This window comes from Moschus berezovskii, chromosome 19, assembly GCF_049115385.1.
Source record: "Moschus berezovskii isolate FMDL1 chromosome 19, NW_MosBer_1.0, whole genome shotgun sequence".
In the NCBI taxonomy this organism is placed as follows: domain Eukaryota; kingdom Metazoa; phylum Chordata; class Mammalia; order Artiodactyla; family Moschidae; genus Moschus; species Moschus berezovskii.
Window position 1 is genome coordinate 24,113,874 of NC_142478.1, and position 14,972 is coordinate 24,128,845.

The following is a 14,972-nucleotide window of genomic DNA, read 5'->3' on the forward strand; positions in this document are numbered from 1 at the left end:
TTCTCAGTGACTCCTGCCCACAGTAGTAGATGTAGTGGTCATCTGAGTTAGATTCACCCATTCCAGTCCATTTTAGTTTGCTAATTCCTAAAATGTTAACATTCACACTGGCTATTTCCTGTTTGATCACTTCCAATTTGCCTTGATTCATGGACTTAACATTCCAGGTTCCTATGCAATATTGCTCTTTATAGCATTGGACCCTCCTTCCATCACCAGTTATATCCACAACTGGGTGGTGTTTTTTCTTTGTCTCTGTCTCTTCATTCTTTTTGAAATTATTTCCCCACTTATCTCCAGTGGCATACTGGGCACTTACCAACCTGAGAGTTCATCTTTCAGTGTCCTATCATTTTGCCTTTTGATACTGTTCATGGGATTCTCAAGGCAAGAATACTGAAGTGCCATGCCCTTCTCCAGTGTACCACATTCTGTCAGAACTCTCCACCATGACCTGTCCATCTTGGTTGACCCTACATGGCATGACTAATAATTTCATTGATTTAGACAAGGCTGTGGTCCATGTGATTTGATTGGTTAGTTTTCTGTGATTGTGATTCTGACATACCCTATGTCCAAGTTCAGAGAAACCCCAGTAAGACAGTAGGCACTGGAGCAGCTGTGAGGGGATACCCCATGTCCAAGGGCAAAGGAGGAGTCCCAGCAAGATGGTAGGAGGGATGAATTTGCATTTAGAATCAAGCCGCATTCCCGCCAGAGATGCTCAAAGGGCTCAAACAAACCTTGTGCACTCCAGGACCCAGGGACCCTACAGAGACTTAGACAGAACTGTGTTTGAGCATCTCCTGTGGAGGTATAGGTCTGCAGTGGTCTGCAGCAGGGACAGGGGCCCTGGATGTAGCTATTGCATAAGTCCTCTTGGAGGAGGACCCCACCATGGAACTGCCAGAACTTGCATTGGACTGGGAAATAGACTCTGACAGCACAACAGAACCTGTGCACCAGGACCCAGGAGAAAGAAACAGTGACCCTACAGGAGACTTGCCTGTGGGTGTCTGGGAGCACCTGGCAAAGGTGTGGGGTTGAGGGCATGGACTGTAACAGTGCATACATGGGATCTTTTGAGGGAGGTCACCATTATCCTCATTACCTCCACCATAGTTTGTCCCCAGGTAAATAGCAGGAGGGAACACAGGTCCATCCATCAGTAGAAAATTTGATTAAAGATTTACTGAGCATGGCCCCGCCCATCAGAACAAGATCCAGTTTCCTCCTCAGTCAGTCTATCCCATAAGGAAGCTTCCATAAGCCTCTTATCCTTCTCCATTAGAGGGCAGACAGACTGAAAACCACAATCACAGAAAACTAACCAAGTAAAAGTTTAAGGGATGTTTACAATGTTATATATTTAATAAATGGTACAGCTAGGTCCTTTGACTCCAAACACCATTAACTTCACTATATTAGCACAAGCTAAGATTACACTGTACTCATGTGGCAGCTTTCTATAGAAAATTTGCTTTATTCTCCTTGAGGTTATGTTTTCAGCAAGTAAAACACATAAATACAGGGATAAAAGAATTACAACAAAAATCAAGTCTGTGCTAAGCCCTTACAGGAATTTGTCATAAAATACACACACACAGACATGCGTGCGCATGCACACACACACACACACACACACTTCAAATAAAAAGAGCCTAAGGCTTGAACAGCTTTACAGTATTGTAGAAAAAGCCAAAAAATTTTTATTGGAGTATAGTTGATTTACAGTGTTGTATCAGTTTCAGGTGTATAGCAAAGTGAATCTTCTATATATTATACATATGTCGAGTCTTTTTAATATTCTTTATCATATAGGCCATTAGAGATTATTGAGTAGAGTTCTCTGTGCTATACAGTAGGTCCTTGTTTAGTTATCTATTTTATACATAATAGTTTGTATATTTGATTTTGCAGTACATGGATGGGCCTAGAGATTGTCATACTGAGTAAAAGAAAGTCAGAGGAAGATAAATATCATGATATTTCTGTGAAAGGGGGAAAAAAAGGTACAAATGAAATTACAAAATAGAAATAGAGTCACAGATAACAAACTTAGGGTTACCAGGGAGTGAGGTATACATTGAGAATAATATCTTTTAAGCAGAGAAGGGACCTGTCAGATATACGCTTTCACTAAGACCAATGAACTGAGGATTGACTACTGATAATTCAGAGGAAGTAATAATGCAAAACTCTCCTGTAGTAAGAGTGGTATTAAAGTAGACTATCATCTGGGCCTAAGATCTAGGTCTCATTAGCTAATTATAATAAAATCACATATATTGCACTGTTTTATATATATTAATTCATGGTATTTATTCCTTAGTACAACCCTGCGATTAGGCACTTTTAGTGCCCTTCCCTTGTGAGAAAACTGAGTCACGGTGTTTAAGTAACTCACAGAGATGCCTTCAGTTTATGAGGGAGACACAGAAATTCTAACTCAGGAGGCTGGCTCCAAAGTCTATGCTCTCAACCCCTATAACACTCTGCTTCTTAGATGCTTGGTAGCTTACAGAGAAGAGGGTGGCTGTTCCACACTGGGAAAGTCACACAGCTTCTTGAGTGTCAGTTGCCTTTAATATACAAGTGGGCATGAACATAATTATTTACCTGACCATTCCATATTTTAAGATTGGGGGACACTGTATTATAATCAAAATTAGACTTTACTAATAAAGAGATAGTTTACTAATGTACTGTTTTTATATAGTCATTTAAAAAATATCTCAAGCACTCACTGCTATAGATTCGTCCAGCTCAAGCCCTTCACATTCTAAGGAGTTAGTCTTTCTCGCTTTGCTACCAAATTTCAATCCCTTCAAAAGATTCCTTAGTAGCACTCATCGGAAATTCAGTTGTAAACCTCCTTTATCATACTTACTTTTTATAGGCAAGTTTTTATTTATAAAGCTTAATTATAATTCCCTTGAAAGCTTAAAATTAATTTTTGTTATTGAGGCTCTTATGTAGAGATCCAGTATGTATTTGTTAGTAAAAATTTTAAACAATTCACTTTATTAACAATGTAATTTACTGTATAGACAGTAGAAATAACTGGAGCTTCACCAGTCAACACATTGGGCACTGAAGGAAATTCTTTCTGTTGATTATGTGCTAGTAGTTGATAAATGTTATTGACAGATATTACTCTATCAATGTCTTTGATCATTCACAACTACATGTGAATGTGTGTATGTTTGTGTTTATGTAGCTAAACTATGTGTCCATGTCTGTGCAGGTATGTATGCTCAGCTGCTTCAGTCATGTCTGACTCTCTTCAATCCTATGGACTGTACCCTGCCAATCTCCTCTGTCCATAGGATTCTCCAGGCCAGAATACTGGAGTGGGTTGCCATGACCTCCTCCAGGGGATTGTCCTGACCTAGAGATCAAACCTGCATCTCCTGCAATGCAGGCAGATTCTTTTACTGCTGAATCACTGGGGAAGCCCGATCTATGTCTGTAGCAACAGGTAAATAAAGATGGTAGACTAAGCCAATACTTCCTGTCCAAATCACATTTCTCTCCCTTTCTCTCTCACATATATGTATATATGTATATGGACACACAAAATTTCAAGTAGAAAGTAAATCATTTATAGTACTATGTAGCAAATTTTCCATCATTTCTTTAATCAAAACTCAGCCCCAATTGAGACGATAATGGAAAATACAGTGTAAAACAGGAAAGAAACAATGTATAGTATGTATTTTTTCAGTTCAGTTCAGTTCAGTTCAGTCGCTCAGTCGTGTCCGACTCTCCGCGACCCCATGAATCACAGCACGCCAGGCCTCCCTGTCCATCAACAACTCCCGGAGTTCACTCAAACTCATGTCCACAGAGTCGGTGATGCCATCCAGCCATCTCATTCTCCGTCGTCCCCTACTCCTCCTGCCCCCAACCTTTCCCAGCATCAGAGTCTTTTCCAGTGAGTCAACTCATCGCATGAGGTGGCCAAAGTATTGCAGTTTCAGCTTTAGCATCAGTCCCTCCAATGAACATCCAGGATTGATCTCCTTTAGAATGGACTGGTTGGATCTCCTTGCAGTCCAAGGGACTCTCAAGAGTCTTCTCCAACACCACAGTTCAAAAGCATTGATTCTTCGGCGATCAGTCTTCTTCACAGTCCAGCTCTCACATCCATACATGACCACGGGAAAAACCATTTTTAAGAATGTTAAAAATCAGAGTCTAAGGAAATAGAGTGTGGTGATAAGGCTTCTCCTCAGAGCAAAGGGACTAAGAGATTTTCCCATCCTTACTTGGCACACACCAGAGTCAGCAGCCACGTCTGCTCACAGTTCAAGTTCTGGGACTCAGAGTTGGAAAGTGTTCCATGTGGCTACTACCCCTGCAACACTCAGAACTATCTAAAGTTCCAAGCAAACTACACTGGTTTATATACACACAGAACTTGCCTACTATGTTTATTATACAAATTATGGATTTTAGGAAAACCATTTCTTTAGAATAAACTAATAGAAATTAGATGAGTTATATAAAATGTTTATATTACTGCACTCTTTTTGAAAATGTTGGTTTATTACTTTTTCTCACCATGAATTTATGCAACATAAATAATAGACTCATTGCAATGAAGAATTTTTCACACATTCTATAGAGAATATTTTCAAGTAATTTTACTCATCAGATATATAATTAAACCTGGCAATAGTATAATCAAACAGAATCTTGAATCAATTACACATGACAACTTTGCTTTTCTCCCAATGCATGCATAAAGCTACCATTTAACATTGATACTATTTGAAGTCCTTGGAAAAGCAACTGCTTTTAAAGGTTAAAAAAACTGCCTTTAGTATTTTTCTAGTAATTTTTGTATAATTATAATAAATTCATGTAACATAAGCATATGACACTTTTCTGGCAACTTATAAATTATTATGAGATAGATATTAATATAATCAAGTGTAATACCAAGAGACATGTCCAATAAAATACATGGAAGTATTTGATTCTGTCATTCATGATATATTTCTTGATTAAATAAATCAAGGAAGTTTATCATCTAATGATGTACATTTTAGCACTACTCATTAGGGATAAATATGGTTTATAAATTTTAGATAACTTAAAACTTTAGAAATGTTATCTTCAACCACTAGAATCTCCAAAAAGTTGGAGAATCTGGGAACACAGATAAATACTTTTAAAGTTTTATTGATTATTTTTTACTTATTTTAAGACTTAGCAATAATCTGCAGGATCAGAATTATTAACACTTACCACTAATTTTTTAATTCTTTGTCATACCAAGACAAATATGTAAGATGTTAGTTAACCTACTTCATTTTTGTCCTAAACAAAATGATTCTAAATTATAACTTTTATTTTTCTTTCTAGAATCAATTCAATACAATAAATATTTATTTAATATATTACTATAATTATTATTTATAACCCAAGATCTTTCACTTCAAGTAGAAGTTTATTAAGTCCTTGATATGATAAACATATATGTGAGTCAGATATGACAAGACTGTGCATAATATCATATTGTCAATCTCAGGTTGACCAGCATGCAAACACTTAAACACGCTATACACATACAGACATGCAAAACCATTAGCACTAATAAATATCTGCAAATATCCAACTCTAAAAACAATTTATGTGATTTATTCTGTAAGTTATTTTAAGTAAGGCTATTGCCAGGCCCACAAATTAGATATATATTTTATTTTTGCATATGTTTATCTTTTTCAAATTTAAATCTTATGCTGGAACATGGTTTAATGTATAAATAAATTAATAGATATATGGTGCATAAATAATAAGATCTCTCATAAGATTTGTTTAACTCAGGACTCTGGTTTTGAGTGTGTCAGTTGTTCCCTTACATCACTGCATGTCTTTACAGTGACTCCGATGGGAAGCAATTCAAAAAGTGGGCCTTCTTTTTTAAACTAATGCATAATATATCTCTAGTTTAACATTTTTAAAGAAGATGTTACCTGTGATGAGAAAAAGAGTCTACAATTTAAAAACAAAACTGAGAAACTATGACTATATATCTAATTGTTATAATGATACATGTAAAATATATTCTCTTTATAAATATTATATGTACAGAAAGAATATTAATTACCAACACAGAATGATTGATAGATTTAGTCATACTCCTTTTACCAAATACTCTGGGCATAAGGTTTTTTGGCAAATACTTAATTTTGATATGGAAAGGAAGCAATCTATTTCAAATAGTTCTAAATTTATATCTGTAACTAATCAATGGCTAGCTATGTCAGCTTATGAAGTGACAACGCTTAATAAATATTTTTAAAATTTATGCTATCATGACTATCTTAACATATTTATGGTTTATGAAGTTTAGATGAAACAACACTGGTTTATGCTTGTTTAGTATAATTGTTGATAACAACTCTTTCCATTCTGAAAAGTGTCCTGGTTTGTAGGGTAAATGTAACCTTACAGATTTTAGTGTGTAAATAGTATTCTATGATTATTGTTCTGATACAACATGGGGAGGATAATGGCAAGCCCAGGGATGGTGACCTATGGGAAATTTTAGCAGAATTATTAGATTTCTAAGAGGTGACACAGAAGAACTGTACAAAAAAGATCTTCACGAGCAAGATAGTCACGATAACGTGATCACTGACCTAGAACCAGATATCTTGGAATGTGAAGTCAAGTGGGCCTTAGAAAGCATCACTATGAACAAAGCTAGTGGTGGTGATGGAATTCCAGTTGAGCTCTTTCAAATCCTGAAAGATGATGCTGTGAAAGTGCTATACTCAATATGCCAGCAAATTTGGAAAACTCAGCAGTGGCCACAGGACTGGAAGAGGTCAGTCTTCATTCCAATCCCAAAGAAAGGGAATGCCAAAGAATGCTCAAACTACCACAGAATTGCACTCATCTCACACGCTAGTAAAGTCATGCTCAAAATTCTCCAAGCCAGGCTTCAGCAATATGTGAACCGTGAACTCCCAGATGTTCAAGCAGGTTTTAGAAAAGGCAGAGGCACCAGAGATCAAATTGACAACATCCGCTGGATCATGGAAAAAGCAAAAGAGTTCCAGAAAACCATCTGTTTCTACTTCATTGACTATACCAAAGCCTTTGACTGTGTGGATCACAGTAAACTGTGGAAAATTCTGAAAGAGATGGGAATACCAGACCACTTGACCTGCCTCTTGAGAAACCTGTATGCAGGTCAGGAAGCAACAGTCAGAACTGTACATGGAACAACCGACTGGTTCCAAATAGGAAAAGGAGTGCATCAAGGCTGTATATTGTCACCTTGCTTATTTAACTTATATGCAGAGTACATCATGAGGAACGCTGGGCTAGAAGAAGCACAAGCTGGAATCAAGATTGCTGGGAGAAATATCAATAATCTCAGATATGCAGATGACACTACCCTTATGGAAGAAAGTGAAGAGGAACTCAAAAGCCTCTTGATGAAAGTGAAAGAGGAGAGTGAAAAGGTTGGCTTGAAGCTCAACATTCAGAAAACGAAGATCATGGCATCTGGTCCCATCACTTCATGGGAAATAGATGGAAAAAGAGTGGAAACAGTGTCAGACTTTATTTTTTTGGGCTCCAAAATCACTGCAGATGCTGATTGCAGACATGAAATTAAAAAACGCTTGCTCCTTGGAAGGAAAGTTATGACCAACCTTGATAGTATATTAAAAAGCAGAGACATTACTTTGCCAACCAAGGCCCGTCTAGTCAAGGCTATGGTTTTTCCCGTGGTCATGTATGGATGTGAGAGTTGGACTGTGAAGAAAGCTGATCGCCGAAGAATTGATGCTTTTGAACTGTGGTGTTGGAGAAGACTCTTGAGAGTCCCTTGTACTGCAAGGAGATCCAACCAGTCCATTCTAAGGGAAATCGATCCTGGGTGTTCATTGAAGGGACTGATGCTAAAGCTGAAGCTGCAATACTTTGGCCACCTCATGCGACGAGTTGACTCACTGGAAAAGACTCTGATGCTGGGAAAGGTTGGGGGCGGGAGGAGAAGGGGACGACCGAGAATGAGATGGCTGGATGGCATCACCGACTCCGTGGACATGAGTTTGAGTGAACTCTGGGAGTTGGTGATGGACAGGGAGGCCTGGCGTGCAGTGATTCATGGGGTCGCAGAGAGTTGGACACGACTGAGCGACTGAACTGAACTGAAGAGGTGACAAAGGACATCGAAGGCAGTGGAAACAAGTCATTTAGGTATTAGGTGAGAAAAAGATTGTGTGCTCAAGTAAACAGTTATTGGGAAATAGGAAAACACATTGGGGGCAGGGAAAAATGGAGCCCGAAATTGCATTAGGATAGATAATAAAGTGTGCTTGTGCAGCACAATATGCTACATCTTGAAACTTACAAGGAACCATGGAAATTTTTAGTTAGAATTGTAGCTGCAAACAGTATATCCTATTGGTTCCACCTCCCAAGCTTCTCTGGTTATGTCTCTCCATCTTACATTCAGTTCAGTTCAGTTCAGTTCAGTCGCTCAGTCGTTTCTGACTCTTTGTGACCCCATGAATCACAGCACGCCAGGCCTCCCTGTCCATCACCAACTCCCGGAGTTCACTCAAACTCATGTCCATCGCGTTGGTGATGCCATCCAGCCATCTCATTCTCTGTCGTCCCCTTCTCCTCCCACCCACAATCCTTTCCAGCATCAGACTCTTTTCCAGTGAGTCAACTCGTCTCATGAGGTGACCAAATTATTGCAGTTTCAACTTTAGCATCAGTCTTTCCAATGAACACCCAGGATTGATCTCCTTTAGAATGGACTGGTTGGATCTCCTTGCAGTCCAAAGGACTCTCAAGAGTCTTCTCCAGCACCACAGTTCAAAAGCATCAATTCTTCGGTGATCAGCTTTCTTCACAGTAAAGTCTAAACACCAGCCACTGTCACATTACTGAGACCACCACCAGTCTCTGAACTATTGGCCTTCTTCTCTCCACTCCTACCCCATAAGGTAGCCTGGGTCATGATTGTAACATGTGAAGCAGTCATCCCCCTGCTAAAACCTTCCAATGGATTAGTTATAGAAAACAAAACAAAAAACCTCTCAATTGTTTCTATATTATCTGCCCCTTGTCCACCACTCCCACTTCATTTACCTCCAGTCTTTCATTTTTCTCATAGTACCTAGTACTACATAAATAACTTAAAAAAGTGTTTAGCAATTTCTCCTCACAATAAATCTCCAAAAGAATAATCTATGTCATTCATCATGATACCCAAATATGTAAATTTTTGTTGTTGTTTAGTTGCTAAGTTGTGTCTGACTCCTTGCGATCCCATGGAATGTAGCATGACAGGGTCCTCTGTCCAGGGAATTCTTTTCCAGGTAAGAATACTGGAATGGGTTGCCATTCCTTCTCCAGGGGATCTTCCAAATCCAGGGATCCACCCCGTGTCTCCTGTGGCTCCTGCACTGGCAGATGGATTCTTTACCACTGAGCCACCAGGGAAGTCCAATATGTAAAATATTGGAATGTAAAAAGAATCCAAAGAATGAAGATGTGGAATTGATTATTTAAATTGCACAATATGATTACCATGTTAATAATTTAGGAAGATTATTAAATATACTTTAAAAACTTTCTGTGTTTTCTGTAATTTTTTTAAAATTCCATAAATATGGATGTACAAACACATGTCTGGGCTTTCCTGGTAGCTCAGATGGTAAAGAATCTGCCAGCAATATGGGATAGCCAAGTTTGATCACTGGATTGGGAATATTCCATGAAGAAGGGCATGGCCACCCCCTCCAGTATTCGTGCCTAAAGTATCCCATGGACAGAGGAGTCTGGCGGGCTACAGTCCATGGGATCACAAATAGTTAGACAGGACTGAGCAACTTTCACTTACTCACAATACATATTTAACAGTAAATAAAAGATTCTTACATGCATTGACTTTTACTGTTTCCTTAGTATTTCTCTTTCTGCCAGTGTGTGTGTATGTGTGTGTGTGCTTGAATGGGTATGTTTAGAGAGAGACAGAGAGGTTGGCTGGAGATCAAATTGAAATTTTTTTTAAAAAATTAAAACGATATGCTCAGTTCAGTTCAGTACAGTTCAGTTCAGTCGCTCAGTCGTGTCCGACTCTCCGCGACCCCATGAATCACAGCACGCCAGGCCTCCCTGTCCATCAACAACTCCCGGAGTTCACTCAGTCCGGAGTCGGTGATGCCATCCAGCCATCTCATTCTCCGTCGTCCCCTTCTCCTCCCGCCCCCAACCTTTCCCAGCATCATAGTCTTTTCCAGTGAGTCAACTCATCGCATGAGGTGGCCAAAGTATTGCAGCTTCAGCTTTAGCATCAGTCCTTCCAATGAACACCCAGGATCGATCTCCCTTAGAATGGACTGGTTGGATCTCCTTGCGGTACAAGGGACTCTCAAGAGTCTTCTCCAACACCACAGTTCAAAAGCATCAATTCTTCGGCGATCAGCCTTCTTCACAGTCCAGCTCTCACATCCATACATGACCACAGGAAAAACCATAGCCTTGACTAGACGGACCTTCAAAACTATATGTACATGATGTCTAATCATTTTAGGCATGCAGGTAAAAAGAAAACACTCTTCTACCGTTTACATATGCAATATTGTGTATTTCTATATAACAATTAAATAGTTTATATATACCCATAATAGACATACAGATAAAAGCCTTCTGGAATCTCTTGCTTAGTCATATTAGTTTATATTTCAATTCAAAGTTTTTCAATGAAAAATAAGAATTTGTATCAAAAGTCAAATAATTTTTGCCTTTGATCCAGTAATTCTAACAATTCACTCTTCAGTGACTGAAAACGTATGAAAATATTTTGCTCAAAGATATATATTTAAGTGTAATTTTAATAAAGATGAAGGAAGACAGTCTCCAAATTTCTTAAATTTGCAGAAAGGTTAGATCTATTATAATACACCTGACAATGATATATTATACATATATAGTACAAGGATTTAGAAAACTATTTAATAAAATTGGAAAATATTTATGAAATGTATACTATATATGTTTATATTGGGCTGCCGTCTATGGTGTCGTGTAGAGTCCGACAGGACTGAGCGACTGGACTGAACTGAACTGAACTGAAAGAGAAAGAGAAAGGTGAGGCCAGGAAATAAATCTACAAAAATTCTATGAAATGTATATTTTAATCTCTCTCAAATCATGGATGTATTTTATATTCAATGGGATTTTATAATCGCTGCCAGCCAGTTGGAATCATGACATAGATGTGTGAAAATCTTCCTTAGCACCTTCTGGTAAAATCACAAAGCTGTCAACATTAAAGCTGCTTAAATTTCATGAAGTGTGGTTTTGTGATTAGATCAATTTTTTTTCTTTTCTTTTGTGCCTTTACCCATATTTTCAAACAATTTGTGTAACTTTTATTGTTGTTCAGTGGCTAAGTCATGTCCAACTCTTTGCGACCCCATGAACTGCAGCATGCCAGGCTTGCTTGTCCTTCACTATCTCCTGGAGCTTGCTCAAACTCATGTCCACTGAGTCTGTGATGCCATCCAACCATCTCATCCTCTGTTGCCCCCTCCCACTCCTGTCCCCAGTCTTTCCCAGCATCGGGATCTTTTACAATGATCTTCACATCCGTTCCGTTCCGTTCAGTCGCTCAGTCGTGTCTGACTCTTCGGACCCCGTGGACTGTAGCCTAGGAGGCTTCTCCGTCCATGGGATTCTTCCGGCAAGAATACTGGAGTGGGGTGCCATTTCCTTCTCCGATCGTCACATCAGGTGGCCAAAATATTGGAGCTTCGGCTTCAGCATCAGTCTTTCCAGTGACTGGATTGATTCAGGATTGATTTCCTTTAGGATTGACTGGTTTGATTTCCTTGTTGTCCAAGGGACTCTTGAGCCACTAATCTCTTTTCCATATTTTTCAAGCAATTTGTGTAACAATTTGTACAACTTTTATAAATAAGAAGTATTGATAAATCCTGTTTAAAAAGAACATAAAACAGTAAGTTGTATTTTGGGAAATCAGAAAGAGTTAAAAGGAATTTCACTGAAATACTGCCTTCTTTACTTCTTTACCTCCTTTAATTTTTGAGAAAGTTAGTTCTGTAGTGTAAACAGGATTTTGAGTACAAATGCAAATAAACTTGGTGTTAGGTTCAGATTCTAAATAACCCCTAGAATCTATGACCTTGGTGATATCACCACTATTGAGTCTTATATTGTTTTTTGTTTGTTTTTGTAAAAGAAGGAGATAATGTATTAGGTTTGGGAAAGTTTATAAATTAAATGACAGAAGTGAAAGTTTTTTAGAATTTTAATTTATAAGATCTCTAGATTATTTTGCATTATATTCATAATGACAATTGAGGTCACTCAATTAAAGAAAAAACTATTTTGGATAAGTTCTCTTAATATGGGAATGTTATGAAAACCTATTTTAAAATGATTCCTGACTCATCCAGACTTTAAAAAGTCAGTTTTCTTTACAGATTTTTGTGGGATAATTTAAGGAACACAACATTTATCCATTTACAGTGTACAGTTAAAATATTTTTACTAAATTTATAGAGTTGTGCAAGCTTTACCATGATCTAATTTTAGAGCATATCCTTCACTCCAAAAATTATCCTCCTGCCCCTAGAGGCAGTCAACCTCCAATCCCTCTCAAAGACCTTGGAAAACACTGGTCTGTTTTGTGTCTCTATATATGTGTTTTTTCCTGTATGTTTCATATGAAAGAATCATACCATATGTGGCTTCTTTAACTAACGTTTTAAGTTAACACATGTTGTAGCATATATAATAAATTTCTTCCTTTTTCTTACTGAATGATATTTCATTGTATGCTTATGCTAATTTTTTAAACCAAAATGTAGTTGATTTACAATACTATTTTAGTGTCAGGTGTAAAGAAGAGTGATTTGATACTTATATAGATTGTACAATACTTAAAATTTTTAAATATTGACTATATTCACTATTATTATTGTTCAGTTTCTAAATTGTGTTTGACTCTTTGATAACCTCATGGACTATAGCATTCCAGACTTCTCTGTACTCTATTTTCTTGAGTTTTCCTAAGTTCATGATCATTGAGTTGGTGATGCTATCTAACCATCTCTTCTTTTGCCTCTGTTTGTTCTACCTTTGCCTTCAAACTTTCCCAGTATCAGGGTCTTCAGTGAATTGGCTCTTTGCATCAGGTGTCTGAATATAGGAACCTCAGCTTCAGCAACAGTCTTTCCAATGCATATTCAGGGTTGATTTCCTTTAGGATTGACTGATTTTATCTCCTGGCAGTCCAAAGGACTCTCAAGAGTCTTCTCCAGCACCACAATTTGAAAGCATCAATTCTTCAGTGCTCAGACTTCTTTATGGACCAACTCTCATATCTGTATATGACTGCTGGAAAAACCATGGCTTTGACTATACGCAGCTTTGTTGGCCAAATTACTTCTCTCCTTTCAAGTAATGCTGTCTAGGTTTGTCACAGCTTTCCTTCCAAAGAGCAAGCATTTTTTAACTTCATGGCTGCAGTCACCATCCACAGTAATTCTGGAGCCCAAGAAAACAAAATCTATCACTGCTTCCAATTTTTTTCCTTTCTATTTGCCATGAACTAATGGGACCAGATGTCATGGTCTTAGGTTTTTTAATGTTGTTTTAAGCAAACTTTTTCACTCTTCTGTTTCATTCTTATCAAGAGTCTCTTTAGTTCCTTTACATGTTCTGCTATCAGAGTGGTATCATCCGCATATCTGAGGCTGTTGATATTTCTCCTGGCAATCATGATTCCAACTTGTGATTCATCCAGCCAAGCATTTTGATTGATGTACTCTGCATAGAAGTTAGATGAGCATGGTGATAATATACATCCTTTTCATAATCCTTTCCTAGTTTTACCAGTCAGTTGTTCATCAACATCTGATTCTGTTGCTTCTTAACTCACATACAGGTGTTTTAGGAGACAGGTAAGGTGGTCTGGTACTCCCATCACTTTAATAATTTTCCAGTTTGTTGTGCCCACACAGTCAAAGTCTTTAGCATAGTCAATGAAACAGAAGTAGACATTTTTCTTTATCCATGATCCAACTAATGTTGGCAATTTGATCTCTGCTTCCCTTGCCCCTTCAAAACCCAGCTTGCCTATCTGGAAATTCTTGGTTCATGTACTGCTGAAACTTAGCTTTAAGGATTCTGAGCATAACTTTACTAGCATGTGAAATGAACACAACTGTACAATAGTTTGAACAAGCTTAAGCATTGTCCTTCTTTGGATTGGATTGAAAACTGACTTTTCCAGTCCTATGGCCACTGCTGATTTTTCCAAATTTGATGACATATTGAGTGCAGCACTTCAACAGCATCATCCTTTAGGATTTGAAATAGCTCAGTTAGAATTCCATCACTTCCACTAGCTTCGTTTGTAGTAATTCTTCCTTAGGCCAACTTGACTTCACATTCCAGGATGTCTGGCTCGGGGTGAGTGATCACACCATTATGGTTAACTGGGTCATTAAGACATTTCTTGTAAGACATCTGTGTATTCTCACCACCTCTTCTTAATCTCTTCTGTTTCTGTTAAGTCTTTATCATTTCTGTCCCTTATCATGCCCATCCTTGCATGAAATGTACCCTTGATAGCCCCAATTCTCTTGAAGAGATTTCTGGTCTTTCTCATTCTATTGTTTTCCTCTCTTTCTTTACATTTTTCTCTTAAGAAGGCTTTCTTATCTCTCCTTGCTGTTCTCTGGAACTCTTCTTTCAGATGGGTATATCTTTCCCTTTCATGTCAGCCTTTTGCATCTCTTCTTTTCGCAGATATTTGCAAGGCCTCCTCAGACAACCATTTTGCCTTTTTGCATTTCTTTTTCTTTGGGATGCTTGTGATCACTGCCTCCTGTACAATGTTATGAACCTCCATCCATAGTTCTTCAGGCAATCTTTCTACCAGATCTAATCTCTTGAGT